Source organism: Gorilla gorilla, chromosome 5 (assembly GCF_029281585.2).
Source record: "Gorilla gorilla gorilla isolate KB3781 chromosome 5, NHGRI_mGorGor1-v2.1_pri, whole genome shotgun sequence".
Lineage (NCBI taxonomy): Eukaryota > Metazoa > Chordata > Mammalia > Primates > Hominidae > Gorilla > Gorilla gorilla.
The window spans coordinates 149955768-149977410 of NC_073229.2; the positions used below are offsets into that span (position 1 = coordinate 149955768).

At 39.9% G+C, this 21643-nt stretch overlaps 1 protein-coding gene and 1 non-coding gene across 10 annotated transcripts in view; one reads left to right on the forward strand and one right to left on the reverse strand.

Moving 5' to 3' along the window:
• Positions 1–245: 245 nt before the first annotated feature.
• Positions 246–317, reverse strand: TRNAE-CUC (transfer RNA glutamic acid (anticodon CUC)). The gene has a single exon. It is a non-coding gene; the product is annotated as a tRNA-Glu (tRNA).
• Positions 318–861: 544 nt separating this feature from the next.
• The window catches only part of NCOA7 (nuclear receptor coactivator 7), a 154254-nt gene continuing 133472 nt past the window's right edge, over positions 862–21643 (forward strand). Inside the window, exon 1 of one of the 9 annotated variants that reach the window (XM_055391567.2) lies at positions 862–1374. The gene's annotated coding sequence lies outside the window, so the exon portion shown is untranslated. Of the gene's footprint in view, positions 1375–9802; positions 10353–10476; positions 11180–21643 lie in introns of those variants that run through there. The other 8 variants (XM_055391570.2, XM_055391571.2, XM_055391569.2 and 5 more) reach the window with 8 other exon arrangements.

Sequence of the window (21643 nt, forward strand, 5' to 3'; positions counted from 1 at the left end):
TTATAAATTACATTACCTGTAAATAGAGATGGTGTATTTTAAGCCTTAGATTAAATAAACTTTTAAAACGGTCAATTTTTAATGATTAAAAAACCCCAACAAGCGAATGAAAAGTACATAAAACTTATGATTTAAAAAGAAAAAAAAAACTATGAAAAAAAAAACCCAACCAGCAAGTGAAAACTACACAAAACTCTTTGACTTCTAAATTGCGTGCAGGATACAAATGTCAAAGAAAACGACATTTCCCTGACCGGGAATCGAACCCGGGCCGCGGCGGTGAGAGCGCCGAATCCTAACCACTAGACCACCAGGGAACTTACTTAACGTTTCTCCCTAAATATATTTGTTGTGTTAAAAATCTGCACTTAATTCCTCTAACCAGTAGGGGATAGAGTATTGCGTCTAAGCCACACCCACTTTGTTCTTGTTCTGAGTCCTGGTCCCTGAATCTATTTCCTGAAATTGAAGCAAATTCTCGGAAGCGCCGGGATGGCCCCTTAAGGAAAAAACCTATACCCTCCAAATCTAATCCTCTTCCTATTGCCATGCTGGAAAATATATCCTGGAAATTCTCATTCTTTTACGTAACATGTAAATCTCTTTACCAAGACAAGTGTTGTCTGGACGCGTATTGTCCAGAGCCTTGTAATTTGCTTTATTACTTTATTAACCATTTTAGCTGCTCTTTCCAAATCTAAGTTCTGTCCCTCTCCGTCTTTCTTCGTTCTCTGTCACGCGGATGTTAAGTCCCTCTAAACATTTTACTAAATCTAACGATAGATTGCCACCAGCTGAGAGCGTTTCTCGGCGAAGAGCCGGAGCGACCCCGCGCTGTCCTGGGTGCAGAGCGCGTGCTCTACAAATATGGGTGATGAAGGGTCACGTAGCCTCATAGCACGCGGTTCTATTTTATTTATTTGGCACACGCAGGCTAACGAGGCTGAGAGAGCTGCGGGTGGTATGCCTAGGGAAGGATCAGGACATCTGCCCAAGGCTCCAAGCAAGTCCTTCAAACCCACTGTGTTTGTTATCCTCCTGCTTTCCAAACTGTGTTATTATCTGGGCAATTGCTTCACTTCTCCGCGTTATATACTAGACACGGCCAGGAAATGATGCAATTACCAAAGGAGTCAAGACACCTTACAGCCCAGCCTTAATTCAGAAACCCTCATAAAGTAGATGCAGAGGGCAGTAAGATATAACTCAACTTTGAAAATGTCAGCCGTTATAGTTGAAGAAATCTAACCCAAGAGACTTCGCTCCGCTGCAAGACGGAAGGAAGCTTAAGTAAGACATAAATTTGTAATGAACTTGCTCACAACATCCGGCGCCACTGTGAGTTGCAGTCATCATCCATTACCACAAAATGAGGTGAGCCTGTGTTTCTTTTTTTTCAGCAGCTCAGAGATGGAGTTTAAATCATTGATATACTTTATCTGAAAATATGTAATATGAGAACAGGAAGATTTAAAGGGGTTATTAAGATAATAAGATAGAAAAATCATTAGAAGAAATTTCTACACTTTATTGTATTTTAAGTGGGACCCTTTTTTCCTATCCCAAGGAATCTTAGATCAAGTTCAGTAGGTGGAGCGCTTAACTCTTACTTAAGGGGTTGCTAGACCACAGCATTAGACCATCTGGTTTTGAATAAAATGATTAAGCAGATATTAGTTTAAATTTGTATAGGTTTAGTCACAATATTTTACACAAAGTACAAAAGGGTATGGTGAAAACCATCCTCCTACTCCTTTCTTCTTCCCAGAAGTAACCAGTGTTACCAGCTTCTTCTGTATCTCCCAGAAATAATCTATGCACATAAACACATATCTGGTTCATTTTCCTCCAACTTTTTGGTTTCGAAACATGTCAAAGCAACAGAAAGTTGCAACTATAGAACACTGAACACACATATACCCTTCATCCATACCTTTGCCTTCCAATTTAGAGCTCCAGCAACTTGTGGCTATTAGGCACTAAAATGTAGCCAGTATGAATAGATGTTCTGTAAATGCTGGATCCACACTGTATGTTTAAGCCTTAGTATTTAAAAAAAAGAAATGTAAAATATCGTGTTAATACTTTTTACTTTAATTACATTTTTAAATGAGAATAATTGGATATATTGGGTTAAATAAAATATTATTAAACTTAATTTTGCTTTCTTTTTACTTTTTTAATGTAGCTACTAGGATAAAATTATACATGTCCTTACATTATATTTCTATCTTACAGTACTGTTCTAGATTCATCAATTATTGATATTTTCCATATATGCTTTCTCTATTTTTTTCGGAACCATTTGGGGTTAGCTGCAGACAGCGTGATGCTTTATCATACATACTAAACACTGTATTATGCATCTACTAAGAGCAATCAATATAATTATCAACTCAAGAAATTTAATTCCACATTGTCATTTATTATATGGTCAATAATCAAATTTTCTAGTTGTCCTAATAATCTCATTTATAGTTTTTCTTTTAATCTAGGCTACACTCTTGGATTATACCTTGCATTTAGTTGTCACGTATCTGTAGTCTCCTTCCTTTACTCTGGAACAGTTTCCCCAGCCTTTTTTCTTTTACATCATTGACCTTTTTGAATAGTGGAGGACAATAGTTTCAGAAAGTTCGTCAATTTAAATATTTCTTCTGGCAGGACAACTATCCTAAGTGATGTGTGCATTGTATCAGAATGCACATAATTCCAGCGTATCACATTACCTGTGATGGGTAAGTGTGGTAGGCAGAAATGTCCACTTCACCCCACAACACCAGAGATGTCACTGTCCTAATCCCCAGAACATGTTGACATGTCACCTTACATGGCAAAAGGAACTTTGCAAATGTGATTAAGATTTTGAGATGGAGATTATCCTAGATTACCTGGATGGGCCCCAATCATCACAAGCGTTCTTATGAGTGAAAGAGGCGGGGGGCAGAGGAGTCAGGTCAGTGTGATGTGATGTGCAAAAGACTCATCTGGCCATTGCTGCCTTTGAAAAGGGAGGAAGGGGAACCACAAGCCAAGGAATGCAGGCGGTTCCTCTTCTCCCATAGGCTTCCAGACAAAAAGCGGCTCTGCCAACATCTTGACTTTAGCCCACTGAGACTTACGTTGTACTTCTGAACTACAGAACTGTAAGATAATAAATTTGTATGGCTTTAAGTCCCTAATTTAGTGGCTATGTACCATCATTTGATTAAGGTGTATGCTATATTTCTCCATCATAAAGCTACCTTTTATAACTGTAATTAATTGGCAAATGTTGGAAAAAGCAAATATCAACGGTGGAAGTGATTCTTTGAGACTGTAGACCATTCTGTTCCTCAGCAAACTTTTAGCCAATGGGTTTAGCATTCACTGATGATCCTTGTCTGAATCAATTATTGCTATAGTGATGGCAAAATGGTGATATTTTAATTTTATCATTCTTCTGAAAAGAACTTTCCCTCCTTTCCTCCCTCTTTGTATTCTTTATTTAATTTTTAAATATCAGCCTGGACTCATATTCTTTTTTCTGTTTTAGTGAGTTTTTATTCAATGTGTTATATTCTATTGCTGTCATTATTCATTTAAAACCTAAATCGTCCCAAATTCAGCCAGAGGGAGTCTATTCAAACTGGCTCCTGTGTTCTTTTGGAATGTCCCTATACATTTTTGAGCACTTCTTTACTTTCAAGCACAACATGGCCCAGGTATAGCCTGTACTTTATAACAGGAAGAATTAACATCTTCATGCATATATCTATTTTTCTTTAATTTCCTTTTTAAATTTTTTACACAAGGAGTAGCATACTCTACATGATTTTCTGTATTTTTTAATTAATATCTTTTAGAGGTTGTTCATTATTTAAATGGAGTTTCCTCATTGTTTTTGACAACTGCAGGGTAGGTATTCCACCGTATAGATATCTTACTAAAGCATTTCCATATCATTGGACATTTAGATTGTTTACAATCTTCTGCTGTTACCAAAGTACAGCCAAAAATAACCTTGGAACAACATAATTTAACATTTAATTTTTATTAACTTGCCCACAAGTGATTCATCTTATAGAGTGCCAATTTCTGATTTGAAAATGTTAGAAGAAAAATCATGGCATCCAATTCATATTCAACTATCATTATAATTTATTTATAGTTTTTCAATTTGATCTCAACCTGAGTCAGCTGTCCTTCTTTTGTTTATTAAGCTATTCATTCATTTGATAAACATTTATTGAATCTAATATATGTCAGGTACTATGTTGGACACCAAGGACACCACACTGAACAAAACAGGATCCCTGACCTTAAAACTTAGTCTGGTAGAGTTCAAGTAACCAAGCAATTATGGTATAATAAGAGAAATGTATCATCATAATAAGTTTATTTAATAGATTAAAAATCCATCTTTTATCACATATACATGCTGATGGAATATAAAATGGTATAGCCACTCTAGAAAATAGTTTGGCAGTTTCTTAAAAAACTAAATATGCACTTACCATATGACTCAGCAAATGTACTCTTGGGCATTTATCCCAGAAAAATGAAAACTTATGTTCACATAAAACCTGCAAATGAATGTTCATAGCAGTAGCTTTATTCATAATAGCCAAAAACTGGAGACAACTGAAATGCCCTTCAATGGGTGAATGGTTAAACAAACTGTGGTACATCGATATGCCTTGGAATATTATCTGAAAAGGGAAGGAACTATTGATACATGTGATAACTTGGATAGATCTCAAGGGAATTATACTGAATGAGGAAAAAAGCCAATCTAAAAGGTTACGTACTATGTGATTCAATTTATATAGCATTCTTGAAATTATAGAGATGGGAGATTAGTGGTTGCCAGGAATAGGGATGTGGTGAAGAGGAAGATCAGTATGATTCTAAAGGAGTAGCTTATGGGAGCCTCATGGTGATAGCTCTGTATTTTATTGTGGTGGTGATACAAGATATGATAATGTTGCATATAAACACACACACACACACACACACACACACACACACACACAAACATGCATGAATGTACGTAAAACTGGTGAAAACTGGCTGGATGCGGTGGCTCACGCCTGTAATCCCAGCACTTTGGGAGGCCGAGGCAGGTGGATCGCCTGAGGTCAGGAGTTCGAGACCAGCCTGGCCAACATGGTGAAATCCCGTCTCTACTAAAAATATAAAAACTAGCCGGGTGTGGTGGTGGGCGCCTGTAATCGCAGCTACTCGGGAAGCTAAGGCAGGAGAATTGCTCGAACCCAGGAGATGGCGGTTGCAGTGAGCTAACACGGTGCCACTGCACTCCAGCCTCGGCAACAGAGTGAGACTCTGTCTCAAGAAAAAAAACTGGTGAGATCTGAATAAGCTCTCAAGATTGTACCAATGTCAATTTCCTAGTTTTGATATTGTAATGTAATTTTGTAAGACATTAATCATGGGGAGAAAACTAGGAGGAAACACAGGACTTCCCTGTACATTTTTTACAACTATTTATTAATCTGTAATTATTTCCCTTGAAAAAAACCCCTATTAGCATAATCACTGTAAATTTATTTTACCCAGTAATACAAACCACCACCACATAATGTCACTTTTTTAGGGATTCATTTCAAAATTTTAAATTATATTTTAGCACCAATGTTGTAGCAGCTTATTTGAATATGTTTTTCAGAAAGTGTAAAAACTATGTAATGAATTCTCAAGCTACTGAACAGACTATTCGTAGAAGAAATAAGACAACAGGAAATTATTCAAAAGCAGATATTTTTAAATTAGCTGTGAATAAAAGAAAAGGAAAAATTTATTCGGCTAACTCTAAATAATCAGCCATAAGTATGACATGATGACAGCTATGCGGACAACAATCCATGTCTATATACAGCAATATTTCTTTCTCAGTACACTCTGGTAGACGCCACAAAGGCCAAGGTGATTTCTAACTCCTCTTCAGATTTATAACAAGCCAAATGAAACACTGAACATAGGTCTATCCACAAAAGGACACTTACATTTTTCTCAAAACTCAAGATATTATCTTAATTAACCAGTAGACAAATGACCCCAGTTTGTGAAAATGAGCCACTGCCTTAAATACTATTAAATAATAAACTCTCTTCTGCCTCTTTAGTTGCAGGATGGCTACTCGTATCCCTCCACACATGATCATCAGTATTTGCCTCCTGTGTCCCAACCGGCCTGAGTCAAGTGTATGAAAAGAGGTGTTTCTCTCTGCGCTAGAGAAAGAAGGATAGGTTCACTAAAGAGTGAATTTTCTTGGTGCTAGTAGCCTAAGCTCATCACTTAATGCATAAAACTCCTCTCCCACAGCTTTTGAGAGATCTTCCAAAGACATTTCAATATTTTCAGTAGCTCCAAGGTCATTACTTAACCAGTTTTGAAACTACACTCAAAACTTACAAATTTTGTTAAAGAGTAAGCAACTCCCAAATTCTCCTAAGTGACTTCATCCTGTTATTTATACATCACATATGTACATATACATTCCTATAATCAAGTAATTCTAAATTTGGGACAAAATATCATACACAATAATCATTGTCTTTTTTTTTTTTTTTGAGATGAAGTCCGGCTCCGTCGCCCAGGCTGGAGTGCATAAGCGCGATCTCAGCGCAGGGCAACCTCTCCCTCTCCGGTTCAAGTGATTCTTCTGCCTCAGCCTCCCAAGTAGGTGGGATACAGGCATGTGCCACCATACCCAGCTAAGTTTTGTATTTTTAGTAGAGACAGAGTTTCATCGTGTTGGCCAGGCTTGTCTCAAACTCCTGACCTCAAGTGATCCACCCTCCTCGGCCTCCCAAAGTGCTGGGATTACAGGTGTGAAAATAGGCCAGGCGCAGGGGCTCATGTCTGTAGTCCCAGCACTTTGGCAGACCGAGGCAGATGGATTGCTTGAGCCTAGGAGTTTGAGACCAGCCTGGGCAACATGGCGAAACTCCATCTCTACAAAAAATACAAAAATTAGCCGGGTGTGGTGGTGTATGACTGTAGTCCCAGCTACTTGGGAGGCTGAGGTGGGAAGATCAATGGAGCTGGGAGTTGGAGGTTGCACTCTAGCCTGGGTGACCTAATGAGACCCTGTCTGGAAGAAAAAAAAAAAAACCAGAAAAGAAAATACAGTAGAGCTCTAGATCAACCAGAGACTCAGGAGCCTTTCATTTGGGCAATGTTAGAGCAATATTTGCCAATATTTTTAGAATTCTAGTTTCATGAGACATTACTAGTGTTGTGTTCAAAAACAGAAATACTAATCATGCTTCTTCATTACAAGAATTGTCTTTAGATAGATAGGTAAGAAAAATACCGAACACATTTGCAGGATTGCCACTGTTTGGCAATGTTTCTCTAAGCCCGCCTACCTTAGTCCTCTAGAAAATCACTTGGGAGAAATCCTGTTGCCTGAACCCAGAGATCCAGCTGCCTCCCACAGGCTCAGCGAAACAAACAAATGGCGGAGTGAAGTGATTCCTCTCTTCTTCCTTTAATAGAGGAAGGGATCTCTGCTTCTCTTATCTACTCCAAAGTCTCATCATACAAAGGTTGTTTATTCCTGCAAAAGTTAAATGACAAATCCACCTAAATTATCCTCCAATGGCCCATACCCTTCAACAGAGAAAGGCCAGTTTTCATATTTAAAAGTGGCCCTCACAGCCATAAAATCAGTGTGGTATTACATTTTTTCATTAATTCAGCATTTACCAAGTAACTTCCACAGCCAAGAACAGTGAAAAGTGTTAGGGATACCATTTTTAAAAACTTTATCATAATAAAGTATATTATTCTAGTAATACCTTTGATTGATGGCCACATTCTAGACTTTAAGAACCACTTGGGATTATCTCCTTTAATTCCTATATCCACCCTATAAAGTTGGTACTGTTACCATTCTTTATGGATAAAGCATATCCTTTACGGATAAAGCAACTGAGGTTAAGTAGTTTACCCAAGGTCAGCACGTGGTGGAGCTGTAGTCTGAAGCCAGAGCCTGAATTCTTAAAGATTACCATGTTCTTAAGAAGTACACTTTCTACTGAGGTTTGATCTGTAGTATACTAAGATTTCCCAAATTATTTCATGTATTATATCTTATCTCCCAATTAAAATTTGACCTTCTATTTAGGGCAGCACTGTTCAAAAGGATTTTCTGCAATAATGAAAATGTTCTAGTTTGTGCTATCCAAAAGCACAGTCTAGCCATAATTTAAATTTAAACGGCTACAAGTAGCTAAGGCATACAGTACTGGACAACACATGCAAGGAAGAGTTTCATTTCTTCCGATTTATCTATAAAGCCAAGGCTTAGGTAAATCAGTTAATGGAAAGGAACGAGTGAAGAATCTTTAGGAGGAGTTTGTACTCCCTTAGCTGGGGAGCAGAAATCTTTATTATATCAGGACTTTCAGTATAATAAAAATGTTATAAGAAGCATATGATACAGCATGCGGTCCTAGAGGAGTTCATAAAGATGGATTCTTACATTCCTTGCAATATCTTTGGAAGACTGACCTTTTTTTTTTTTTTTTTGAGATGGAGTTTCACTCTGTCACCAGGCTGGAGTGCTGTGGTGCAATCTCCGCTCGCTGCAAGCTCTGCATCCCGGTTTCTAGTGAATCTCCTGCCTCAGCCTCCCAAGTAGCTGGGACTACAGGACCCACCACACCCAGCTATTTTTTTTTTTTTTTTTTTTTTGTATTTTTAGTAGAGAAGCAGTTTCACCATGTTGGCCAGGATGGTCTCAATCTCTTGACCTCGTGATCCGCCCCCCTCGGCCTCCCAAAGTGCTGGGATTACAAGCGTGAGCCACTGCGCCTGGCCAGAAGACTGACGTTTTATAATTGATGGTCACAACTTCAAAAATTCATACTCAGTTATAGCTTTTTGTCTAATAAAAACATCACTGCTTAATTTATTTACAAAACATGGAGTCCATAGAGAAAAACAACAGGGGCCTCTTGGTAGTAAAAGGATGAGAAACAGTGAAAACTTGTAAGTCAATGGACACTTCCTTCAGAAACTACATTCAAAACTTAAAAATTTTGTTAAATAAGCAACTGCCAAATTCTCCTAAGTGACTTCAGCCTGTTACTTATACATCAGATATGTACATACATATTCCTATAATCAAGTAATTCTAAATTTGGGAAAATATCATAAATAATAATAGTTATCTTTTGAAAATAAAGTGGGGCTCTAGATCAACCAGTGTCAGGAAGCAGCCAAGTCACACCCCACTGGGTGCTTCCTGGACAAGCGCAGTGCAGCTCCCACAGGGCCTCACACCCAACCTTCAATTTGCTTAAAAGAACTATCTCAAAAAATCTTAGCTATTTAGTCACAATTTGTCCTTGCCATGGAACATGTTTTTCTTTTGCCTGATTTTCAATAACCTTAGATTGCAAAATCATAAAAGCACTCATCAAAGAACTGTGAGAGCAGCTCAGCTTCCCTGGAGATCTCAAACCATGTTCCTTTGATACAATGCAATCAGCTCTTTATATTTTAGGAACCTAATTTTCCCTTACTAAATGCTAAACAATTTACAAATAACACAATGGCTACAGAAAAAAAAATCCAACATCTTTACATTCAAATCCCAAAGATATAAACCTGACGTCTAAATTAATACGTGCTTAGTGCAAAATTGGGCAATTATTCTACATTTGCAAGACAGTATAACATGACCACCTGCTGCTGAAATGCCAAAGCCACCACTGTTAACGCTTTGCTCCGCCTTCCAGAGAGGTTATTACAGCTTAAGCTGCATCAACAACCCAGAGGAGGCTGCTATCTAGTTTATCTGTGTGGAAGGCCTGTAACACACTGTTAACAGAGTAGTTGCAGGCCCTTCCTTGGGATATTTTTCTGCGTATAAGAGTGAATGAACTCCACGGCCAGATCCTCCTAGTCCTGTTGCAGTGCTGGTCATGGGACCGCAGAGGGAACAGCACCCAACTGGGGATGGGGAGCTCACAGGCACAGGCCCCGCAGCTGATGCAAACCTTCCCCCTCCAAGGTTCTCTCGAGTCTCTGCCAAGAGTCGGCTGGAGGGCCCAACTGCTATGTTCTTATTGCTGTAATGACTGCAATTTGGCAGCATCCAGGATGCTGTACCGGGAACGGGAGGCGGAAGGAGATGGCGGGCCCCTCTGCTAAACGCAACGCCAGAAGGTACACAAGGATGAATTTATTGTGGCCATCGGTCCTGAGCTGGAAGGAAAGTCAAAGGGCTTTAAAGCTGGGGAAAAGCTCTAACTCTTGCTCTGCTGTCAAAGCCTTACTTCCCACGAAGAGTAGGGGCCAGGCGGGCCAACTGTAAGGGGGAAGCGGCCCGGGGTGAGGTAAGAGGACCCTCCTAGATGCCGCTGCCAGGCGGCGGTTCGCTGGGGCAGGAAGGCGCCCGCACTCGGGAGGCGCCACAAAGGGCCGAGGCCTGCGGAGGCCGCGCGCGCAGCTCTCCGGGGCGGAGCTGCCGGGCTCGCGGCAGCGGAGGCTGCAGCAGCCGCGGTTAGCCGGGGTGCCCAGCCTCCCAGCTCGGAGGTCGCGGGGGGCGGGGAGGATGCCGCAACTGCAGTCCAAGCGGCGGAGCCCGGACGCCGAGCTCCCAGGCCCCCGCAACCGCTGTGGGGCGCAGCGCGCGCCACTGGCCGGGCGGAGCTAGAGGCGGGCGTCTGCACAGCGTCGCGCCACCCGCGGCTGCCCGCCTTCGGCCGGGCCCGGGACCCCGTAGCGGCCGATGCCCTGACGGTGGGCGCAGCTGCGGGGCTGGCGAGCCGTCGCGCGTGGGAAGAGGCCTAAGACACCCCGACTGCGGCGGCTGCGCACACCCGATCGGGACGCGGGGCCCCACGGGCGCGCGCCTCGGAGCTCCCGCCTCCTCCCCTTGCTCCTCCTCGGCGTACGGTCCTCCCCTGACCCCTCCTTCCACCCGCCGAGAGGATGCGCTCCCCGGCGCCCAGCAGCAGAGGCCACCGCTCCCAGAAATGCATGCGGCCGATCCCCCTCTCCCGGACCCCAGGAGCCGGCGCCCCCGCCCTGTAGGTAGGTGGTGAGGCGGGGCCCAGCCCTCGCCGCCGCCCGCCGCTGATGCTGCCGCCGAGAGGCCGCGAGCAGGGTCCAGGACCGGCCAAACTTGCCTCCCGCCGGGGGCTCGGTGGAGCGCTCGGAGGTGTGCTAATGGCGCTGGGCGTAGCCCCCTGTGAACCTGAAAACCTCTGCTTGAGCTCGGGAGGCCGAGCGGGGGCGAAGGAGAGATTGACCCTTCCCCGCCCACCCCCTGGGGGGCTCGTGGGGGTGCGCGCCGGTGCGAGAGTGGGGAGGACAGGTTGGCATGGGGCTTATTTGGGGAGAAGACCGTTGGATTTTCAGCAGCTCAGGTGGAAATATGTCACTGTGTTTTTCCGGCTGGATTAGCAGATGCGTTCTTCCCATCTTTCTAGCCAAAACATGTAGACAGGCAAAGGGTTATTAGTGGCATGTAGAAGTCGCTGTGGATTTCTGTGTATTTCAGAGCTAGCTAGTTGGTATATAAAATCGATGGTGCAAACCCTTACCGTCAACACGTTAGGGCCAATTTAGAGAAGGTCCTTCTAGAAGTCAGATTATTCGGGAGATCGACGAGGCTGGGATATTGTTGTGCTGAGTATTCAGGAGCCTCTGCTTACGTGAAGGGATGTGTTTTAAGAGTGGCAACTTTGATACAGGTGTCGGGAGTTGAGATTCTGCTGGAAGGATGTACCGGGTCAGCCAGCAGAGGCAGCCTTGTGCACAGCCTAACTTCCAGCTCCGTGTTATGCTCTGTATTTCTCAGAAACTGGTTATGTATTAATGCTTTTTTTCTCCTCTAGGTGTAAAGTTTATACATCAGAGCTTTTGGCAAGATTCCCTCTTCCCAGACTATCATTTTTTATTTTATATTCAGCAATAAGGCTTAAAGTTTTGAAAAATGCATCACTGTAAGCTCCAATTTTATAGTCACTTACTTAGGTATAGAGATTTGGAGAAGTGACTCAGTATAAGCTCAAATAGGACAGAATCTTGAATCTTTTTTTTTTAAATCCTGTAATCTTCTGCATCTTATGCAGAATACGTGCTCATTAGTTATTTGTTGAATGAATGAACTGTGTTTCAAGCTTTCATCTAAAAACCACAATTTAGAATCACAGAATTGTTCTGTGGCCGGTGAAATTTAATTGAATTTCAAAAATTGCTTCTTTGTATAAATAGGCAAACTCAGTTATTTTAACATTTATATTTCAATTCTGACATCTTTAGGACCATATGCTATCTTTCTGTAATGTGTCATTAAGTTTATGAGGTAATTCTCCCCAACTCTTACGTTCGTTTCATGTCTAAGCTTGCAAAATTTCCAGTCTCACTGGTAATCATGCCAACTTCAACTGTACTCTCAAACACAATTTAAAAAGTAAAAGTCGTGTTTTAAAGAAAATTGTAAGTTACCCCAGAGGAAACAATGATTTGGTTAATAAGTGATGTATTCACTTATTTTAGAGTTGAGTTTTTCAGGTTTGATCGAATTATCATGTCTTTTATCACAGGCAAAAGTAGAAATAAAACATGTAGAAGTGTCTGTGATTCTTAAATGATTCAAAATGTGTGATATAGATACACAATTTAAACTGTTTTCTCCTCAGTATAGAAACACATCAGTTTCCAAATTTGACAGCCAGGGGATTGTGAAATGAGGGTTTGGAAGATACAGTGTCTTCCTGCTTTAAAAGGTTGTATCATTTTGAAAAAAAAAAGAAAAACAAGGTTAACTGCATCAAACTTTATTTGCTTTATTTTTACACTATGACATTTTCTGTTTTGATTTCATTTTTTTTCCATCACATGAATTTCATGAGTCAGTGTGAACTTCTTTCAGTCTCTGCTTAACAATATTATCTGGGCATGCTCCCAGGTTTTCTTTCTGACATTTTAATGCATCTTTACCATCTTCACTTCATATTACTCAAATGACTTATTTTTACACAATATGGTAGGCCATACTTTATTACTATTGCTTCTCCGACCTACTTATTTTCTTCCTAGATGGATAAGGAAATAAAACTTTCCTATAAAAGGTAATAAGACTGTAGGAACCAACAGTGGGAGGGAACTTATGAAAAAAATTAATTTGTTATGATTTATTAAAACAAAGCCAAAATTCCCTCCTGTAATAAAGATAATTACATTTTACACTTCTTAAATTTGTAACCCAGGGTATTGAGCAATTAATTTACCTGGCTCTTCCTTGCACACTTTAAGCTTTTCAAAAAAGCCCTCCCCTTTGGTTACAGTAAGCTCTCTTTACCTTGTTACTTATAAGCACTTATTTGTTCATTTTACAAGTAGGAGTTAAGCCTTTAACTGCTCAGTTTAACTGCTATTACTTTGGCTTTGGAATCACAGTGAAATAAAAGCTCTAATCTCAGATTTGAAGAGGTATTTTTCTCTTCTGTGTGTCCTGCAACCAAATGCGCAGTGCCTCTGGGATTGGATGACTCACTTTTGGGTCCTACCTCCTGATCCCCCAGCACTCCGCCTCCACAAGCACCACCAGAATGCAATCCAAGACCTGGATTTCCTCTCTTTATCTTCCTAAAGGCTGTATTTTAGAAACCTCTATTCCTTTCTTGCTAAATGCCATTTACTATTGTTTTTAAAATCCCAGCCCATAATTTTTTGTTTGTTTAAATTCAACAGGATCCACTCAATTCACTTGTGCTAGAATCAAAATTGTTGATTGCAGAAAAAAATATACAGAAGTAAATTTGTATGACCTTGAATTTCAGATATAGGGAATACATGAAGAGTGATTGTTGTCTACTGGTCTCCCCTCAACAGTGATACAAAATGCATTTGTTTCTGTACATGCCAGAGAATATGAATTTTCTGTTGCTAAATTTGATCAGAAGCTTAATTGAGAGAAATGATGTTTATGGGGGGTTGGCTGAACAAAGGCCATGACGTCAACCTATTCCCTTCCAATACTAGCTGTTAGACCAGGAGTCTAGCCAGATCTTCAGAAGCTGTACTTTGGTACCTTGTTTTGCATCCTTAACACCCCCCCCATATGCCCACACTGAGGGATTTTATTAATACAGTCAGAGGAAACTTACTATTATGTTACTTTCAAAATGTGGTTATGATCATGGTTCTTTCTATAGTTCCTGTTTGAAGACTCATGCAAGAAATTCCATTTAACTTTCAATGCCAAAGAAAAGCTTTACTTACCCTGAACAACTTGTGAGTGTGTGTGTGTGTGTGTGTTTGTGTGTGTGTTGTCTTTTCATCATGCAAAATGAGAATCAAATCATCGATTATATTTCCCTTTCTAACTTGGCAACTAGGAAATGAACAGTCAAATTTGCAACTCAATTTTAATAATCATAAAAATTCATAACCTAATATCAATATTCTATCTTTTCATATGGTCTTGAGCTTCTGTTCTACCTTGTTTTTCTTGATTCTGATGTTTATCTAATTATACTTTTCCATTTGATTGAATTATATTCTTTTAAGATGACTCATATCCTTTGTGGAACAAGGCAGATTATAAAACATAAAACCAAATAAATGAAGCCATTGCACAATTGATCTCTGGACACAGTATGTTTTTGATGAACAAGTTTAATTGCTTACATTAAATGTTTTGAACAAGAATTGCAAATTTAGTACATTTGAACTTAGCCAAATGGAAAACAATGTTACATAGTTTTACAAAACTTTTTTTTAAACTCTTACATTTATATTCACTCATTACTAATTTGAAATTAATAAAGCCATTCAATTTAAGTCAATTATATTTGGAGTACCTGCCTTAAATGCAATATAGGTTGAACAGGAGTTTCAATAGAATAAAGTCATTTTTAGCTGAAGGGCTAGCCTAACTTAGCATAACACTCACCAGAGTGAATCGACAATCTGACCTTCGCATCAGTGATTCATGTGATTTATCCTTGTTTTAATAAATCATAGAGTCTTCTCTGAGCCTCTTTTATTTACCATGAAATTTAAAAGATTGAGCTCCTGGAGTTAATTCTTCATACTGATGTTTTGACACCTAATTGTTAAGTTGGTTGAATTTACCCAGGTAACTCATTATTTACGTCGACATGATAAGTTAAGCTTGATACATTTATCACCACAGTAAGCAGAAAGATTGGCCTTTCTCAAGGGTCAGTCATTGGTACAGTCTGGTAGCCTTTGGCATAAAAATGATCTGAATTCAAAAGTGCAACTTAAAACATAAGAGGGGGTTTGGAGGGGGACCTAGGCAGGTTTTTACATAGAGGCATCTCATTCTGATAACCTTCATGTCTTTTTTTAAATTTATTTTTAGAATAGGTAGTATCCTCATGGTTCAAAAGGTATGCATGGCTCTAGAATGAAAGTACTCCCTCTCATGCTCATTCCCCTGTCACCCATTTCACTAATCCACAGGTAACCAGTGTTAGTTAACTGAGAATCTTCTAGTGACATTTTATGCATATGCAAGCAAATATGAACATGGAAGCTGCTCATTTTCTCTCCTAACCTGTCTCTGATTCACTCTGTTCTATTCCCACTGCCTCTGTTTGGCTCCTTAGATGCCTTGGACTGTTGTCTGCATTCTGCCTTGCTCTGCATTTCAAGCCGTCCCCATTTCAGCAGGCTGTCCTTCTAAACTTCCCCCTTCAGACCCTGTAAAACATTTCCATCATACACGGGAAGGAATCTGCACATCTTACCCTGGTCTCTTGGACCCTGAGAGATTCATCTCCTGTCTCTATCCCTCCTTGTCATGCGTTTTACCCACAGTCATTCTTAGCTAAGTCCCCTTGACCCATTTCATAGACCCATAAAAAACCTGATGAAAGTTCAAGTTGTCATCATGCACAGCAAATACCATTTGCCAACATATCCTTGTTTGTGGACCCCCAAGTTAAACATTTGTGTTTTAGTAATACAAAACTAATTGCCAATTTCTGCACGTGGATAGAGTATGATTTTTCTTCTCCATGCTGTTCCCTCTGCTTGGAACATGCTGTCCAATTTTCATGAGCAAGCCACACTCATTTCTGGTGTCATCTCTAGGGGCCTTTCTTCGTTGAGATTCTGTAAACTCATGGAGCCTTCCGCATGAAACTTAGTGTCCCAAGTAGGCTTCCATACTAGGAGTAATTTTCTATATTAGCTATGTTATAGCTAATAGCTATATTTTGCTACTAGCAAAATTGACGTTCTGGTAAAAAATTAACCATGATTTTGGATAGCATGTAAGATTGATTAAAAAAATTAGGGTTGAAGATTTTATTTAATCATTCGTCCTTCTTCTCTCCCCACCCCCCGCCCACCTCAATATAATATAAATCAGTTGTCCCTCAGTATCTGCAGGGGATTGGTTCCAGGTAGTGGGTTCCAGGACCCCTGCAGATACCAAAATCTAAGGATGCTCAGGTTTCTGATATCAAATGGTATAGTATTTGCATATAATCTATGCACATCCTCCTGTATATTTGAACTCATCTCTATATGACTTAAAATACCCCAATACAATGTAAATACTAAGTAGATAGTTGTTATAGTACACTGTTTGGGGAATAATGACAAGGAAAAAAGTCTGTACATGTTCAGTACACAACCATCCAACCATTCATTTTTTTCCTCAATTTTTTTTTTTTTTTGAGACAGATTCCCACTCTGTCACCCAGGCTGGGGTGCAGTGATGTAATCTCGGCTCACTGCAACCTCCACTTCCCAGGTTCAAGTGATTCTCCTGCCTCAGCCTCCAGAGTAGCTGGGATTACAGGCATGTGCCACCAAGCCCGGCTAATTTTTGTATTTTTAGTAGAGACAGGATTTCACCATGTTGTCCTGACTGGTCTTGAACTCCTGACCTCAAGTGATGCACTTGGTTGGTTGATTCCATGGATGCAGAACCCATGGATATGGAGGGCCACCTGTGCATGTCCAAATCAACTTTTTTAAGCAGCCCTTGCTTACTTTACTAATTCTCAAACATTGTGTTAACACCCATTAAAAATAGCTTTGGTATTTATTATGACACTCATCTGGGAGAGTGTCTTTTATTCCTCCTACTCTAGTTTTCTTCTGTAGTTGGTACATAAAGGGACGAAAGCCTCCAAATGGGGTGTCACTGGAGTTTGGGGATCAGCCAGGCAAAAAGGGTACTCTTAAGACATTGAAAGGATTGAACATTGACCCTGATAGATGACATGAGCCATTTGGAGAGAGTGGTCCAATCTAAGAAGTGACTCCTAAGTAGGTGAATGAAATACTTTTAATTCCAACCCAAGTAATCAGAGGCCTTAAGTGCTTGGTTTTTATTGCAAAGTACCTGGCATGAGGTAATTTGCTTTTGATAGCTGATTAACAGAGGATTTAGAGAATAAGAGTTTAATAGTGTTTGTTCAGCACTGTTCATGTGGAATTTCTGACTAGTGGGTTATTCTTATCACTAACCAGGTATGCCTTATAGAATAGAAATAATTTGTGAGATAAATCCAAAGGTCTGAGATCCCTTAAGAGCTTTCATGTTTCTTCTGTGATTCTGGCCTCGCTACACAAACATTGAATTTATTGACTTGTTTCCCCAGGCATGCTGATATCATGAAGTGAGAGTGCTCTGAGTAGCAGTGATAAATATTCTAGCCATTGGATAAGTGTCACCCCTGCAGTATGGGATAAATCTCAATTTCAGGCTATTCGTGGGTCTGCTGGGAAGGTCTGCTCAGTTCTATGGTTGCAGGTGTTTACAGCTGAGCCCTCATCCCTAGTTTCCGGTGATTTCCCCCAGGGTTCTGCCTGTCTATAGGGTCCCACTGAAACAACTAGTTAGAAATACTCTTTGATATTTTGAATCACAGAACCTTCCAAAATAATTTCTATTTAACATGTCTTAACTCTTTGAAAACCTTTATAACAAGGAATAGGAATAGAATATTCACAAAACAGGAACTTAAGATGGCGAAGACATGAAAATAATACTGACTTCATGGCATCAAAGAAATGCAGATTACTAGATTTAAAAAGTCAGTTACAATGCTGGCAAGAGTGAGGTTGTGTTTAGCTCACGAAGGGTAGGCTGGTATACCTTCAATGGAGAGCAGTTTGCCTCGTGGTCTCTCTTGGCACTCGTGATTCTCCTCTGAGTATATCCTAAGGAAACAATCAGACATGAAGTTCCGTGATGAGCCCGTGATCTCTGAGAGGCTACTGATATAGTAGAAAGGTTAAAAGCAGGAATGCCAGAGCCACTTATGTGGCTTGGAATCCTCTTCCACCAGTTACCACCTCTGTGCAGTTAGGAAGTTAATTTCTCCACACTTTGAGTTTTCTCATCTGTCAAATGAAGATAATAATAGTATCTACCTCCTACATTGTACAGAGAATTAGGTAAATTAATTTATGTAAAGTACTTGGAACCCTGCCTGGCACAGAGTAAGCAACTATCTAAGTATTAGTTATTATCAAGGGTGTTACTGTAAAAATTTGAGAAAAATTCAACAGTAGAGTCATTTTTTAAGTGATAGTAAATGTATATAAGATATTTAGCCATTAAAATAATGATTTTGAACAATATTTAATTATATGGGAGATGTTTATAATAACTGAGTTAAACATAAACAGTATATACAAAAAATTCTAATTTGATTTTAAGATGCATTTGCATAGAAAACAGGAAAGTGACAAACTTTTTTCTCACTAATGGGATTATAAGAGATTTATGTTTTCCTTTTTCACATTTTTATTTGGTATCCATATGTATTATAATGATAATTATTGAACATTATTACAATTATGTATCATCCGATTTTTATATTTTTGACTTTTTTAAAGCAAATGCATATTCATTTTGACATATTGTACTTTCTCTTCCTCCTTTTAAAGCTACTAATATTTCACTTCCTCAAAATCTTCACCCACGCATCATCTGCTTGGTATTTTCTTGCATTTAGCTCTCTTGCTTTAGGTATAGATCAGCCCCAAGCCTGTTTCTTCAAGAATAAGCAGACCAAGTAAAATGACTGAAGAGATTTTAGTGGTGGTGGCTTTCTCCTGGAAGTTTAATCCCAAGAATGTGGCTTAGATGATGATGGCACTGTGTCCTCTCTACATTTCATGCACTCAGCCTTCTCTTCCACTCTTCCCCTGCATGAACTTGGCACTTCAGTGGGGTCAGAATCCTCAGTAATCCCACACATACAGGAGAGTAATTCCTGCCTCCCAAGCCTTTGCTGTCCTTGCTAGCTGGAATTTCCCTCCACATTTCTTCCTTTAAAATCAGTCTTCCACACCAGGTTTATACTTAATTCCATGAATACTTTCCAACCCATCTATTGTATGCTGACTTCAGTTCTTTTGGCACTTAAGCATTTGTGCCACAAATGAACTAAATATTGGCTTACTTTATTGCTTAGTTGTTCTTTTTTTTTTTTTTTTTTTTGTAGAATCTCGCTCTGTCGCCCAGCCTGGAATGCAGTGGCGCTCTCTCGGCTCACTGCAACCTCCACCGCCTGGGTTCAAGCAATTCTCCTGAGTCAACCTTTGGAGTAGCTGGGACTATAGGCATGCACCACCACGCCCAGCTAATTTTTTTGTATTTTTAGTAGAGACGGGGTTTCACCTTGTTGGTCAGGCTGGTCTCGAACTCCTGGCCTCAAATGATCCGCCCTCCTCAGCCTCCCAAAGTGCTGGGTTTACAGACATGAACCGCTTTGCCGGGCCAGTTCTTATAGTAAGCTTATAGAAGTTGTGTTTTATATTACTCAGTGTCCTTCTATTTTCTAGCATAGCATTATCCACATGCACATAGAACACAGGAAAATCGGATGTTGTTGTGTTGATGACATTCTTAGAGATAATGTATGAGTGTTCTGTTTCATCATCGCCTTTGCTCATCCTTCTATTTTCCTTGTTTTCAAAATCAGAATGTTATATCATTTAGGTTGTCAGTCTTACAGATATTTGCCTGAAGACCTGATAATAGATTTTCATTTCTAACATCTGAAACTTAAAGGGTTTAATTTCAGAGAGCACCACAGTTAGCAAATGCATTTATAATAGGGGGCTAGTAATATAATATACAAATTAATCCTGGTTGCAAAGACAAAACTATCAATTTTAAAAGATTGCTTGTTTGATCTAGACAATTTTGTGAATCTGTCAGAGAATTATTAAGTTTATAAAAGTGTTAGAATTTTATAGATCTTGCATTTTCTGGAAAGGACCAAATCCCAGGGAATGTTGTCACATATCTGCTGTCATAGTCTAGACTGGTGGTTTCTAAAGTGAAGTTCATGTACCACATGAAGGTACAGAAAGAAATTGTTAGAATGTCTTTATTTTCATGACTTCTATTTTAGTTATATGCCTTATAATTATTAGTACAGAGGACATGTTTTTATAAGTAAAAGTAATTAGAGTTTTATGCTCAGATACTTTTATTGATGTGGAATAAAAAGTGGAGACCACTAATCTAAATAAAAGGCAAGACCTTACCGTTTCATAACCTGAAGTCAGTTTCTGTTACTTAGCCATAACAAGTCAAAAATCAACTTATTAAACATAAATTCTGTGTCCAGCCTAAACAAAGAGTTGTGATGTGTGTTAGTGTACATAATTCCGCATGGATGAACAGCATAAGACACATTCCTTGCCTTTAGGGAGTTTACAGTCTGATTGGAAGGAATGTGGGCATAAGGAACAATAATTAGAAAATGACACAAGGGGCCAGGTGTGGTGGCTCACGCCCGTAATTCCAACATTTTGGGAGGCCAAGGCAGGTGGATCACTTGAGGCCAAGAGTTCAAGACCAGCCTGGCCAACATGGTGAAACCCTGTCTCTACTAAAAATACAAAAATTAGGCAGGTGTCGGGGCACGCGCCTGTAATCCCAGCTACTGGGGAGTGTGAGGCAGTGAGGCAGGAGAATCGCTTGAACGAGTGAGGCAGAGGCTGCAGTGAGCTGAGATCGCGCCACTGCACTCCAGCCTGGGTGACAGAGTGAGACGCCATCTCAAAAAAGAAATAACATAAAGAAAATGACATAAGGTAGCATAAGTGTGCGCTGAGAAACTTAGCAGTATGAGTTTGTTAGTCTAAAATTGCTATAGAAAGCGTGATAGAAGTGGCATAGTACATGGTGATGCTGCATTCTCAGAATGTTCCAAAGACTCTTGCAGGATAAAATAATTCTTTGATAATCGGGTCAGTTCTTAGTCCACCTACCCAAATAAGCTGTGCTTGAATTGTCTCCTGGGCTCAGATGTTAACTGGATGAACAGAAAGCTCATCAAGTTAACATCCGGGCCCAGGAGGCAATTGGTAAATAATGTTTACCAATTTTCTTAATGACATGCCTGCATTTCCTTTAAATTATAAGAGAACGTGGCAGAATGGACATGTTGGGAAAGTAATAAAGTTTTTGGAGCAGTATCCTATTGCAACAGTGATAGTGTATAAGAGTAATTTAAAATCAGTGTATTAGTTTCTTAGGGGAGCCATGACAAAGTACCAGAAGCTGGTGGCTTTAAACATGTATTTTCTCACTTTCTGGAAGCTAGATGTTCAAAATCAAGGTGTCAGCAGGGCCATGTTCCCGCTGAAACCGGTAGAAGAATCC